We start from the raw sequence: 1,091 nt of genomic DNA on the forward strand, positions 1-1,091 counted from the left end.
CATGAAGACAAAGCACAAACCCGACGAAAAGGGACACACGCTGTGGACCACAGCACTGCTATGACCAGAGCAAGTGGGAGGGCGAGGGAGGGGAGACGGATGGGTAAACTACAGCCTCCGGGTGGGGGGATGGGAGGCTGGGGTCTGGACTGACGACGACTAAGCAGACAACAGTATGAGACAGGAAATCAAAACCAATGATGAAAGCAGACACACCGTCAGAGAGCTCCAACAACAAGGAAAAAATATACAGAACTGTTCTTTTACAAATACTCGGAAAGAAATCAAACATGAAACCACAGAGAAATTTCAAAGAATTTTAAATACCAACTAATTAGCCAGTGATGCAAATTATAAAAACAGTGTGTCAAGAGACCACAAAATGGACGAGTTACCACTTCATCTGCAGCTAAAATGATTCACCGTTAATTTAATTATATGCTAACTAACAATGCAGCTACAATGAAACGGGTGGTAACAAAAAAAAGTGATAGTACAAGTGCAGTTACAAAGCAGAGTGTTGCAGACATGATTTCATGGGGTAAACAGCAATGCACTCACAAAACCTAAGCTAAACACGCAAGAAAGCTGGAACATGTGCTTTAGAGCCGCACACTCTGTCACCAAAAGCCCTAGGTCGTCATCCCATTTTTAGACTCGGAAGAGTGAGGAAGCCCAACTTCTTCCCTGGGGCCCTGGGCTTTTAACCTGGTTTCACACGCAGAGCTGGCCTGAGCGTGCGGCCAGGTCCAGCAGCAAGCAGACCAGTTTAGCTTCTTGGTTTTGTTCCCACCGCATGCCCTGCACCCTGCAGCCAGGCCATCCCCAATGGAAAATGTGCTGCACGGTTTTCACACACCATGAGACCTGCCTATGGTTACTTTCACGAAGCTGTCTGCTCCCTGAGAACAGAAACTTCCCTGCAGCTGCTGTACCCAGCACAGGCCAGGCCCAACGTTACAGAGGCAGGCTCTGGCTGAGTTCATGATGATGTGGCTAAGCCGGTGGTCCAAATATCAAGACTCATTTGTCGCTGTGTGATTATAGAATGATTAAAGACTAGCCGGTTTTAAAAATCTTAGACCTCTGAG

The sequence above is a fragment of the Giraffa tippelskirchi genome, chromosome 1 (genome assembly GCF_054371585.1).
Source record: "Giraffa tippelskirchi isolate mGirTip1 chromosome 1, T2T-mGirTip1v1.2.pri, whole genome shotgun sequence".
NCBI lineage: Eukaryota > Metazoa > Chordata > Mammalia > Artiodactyla > Giraffidae > Giraffa > Giraffa tippelskirchi.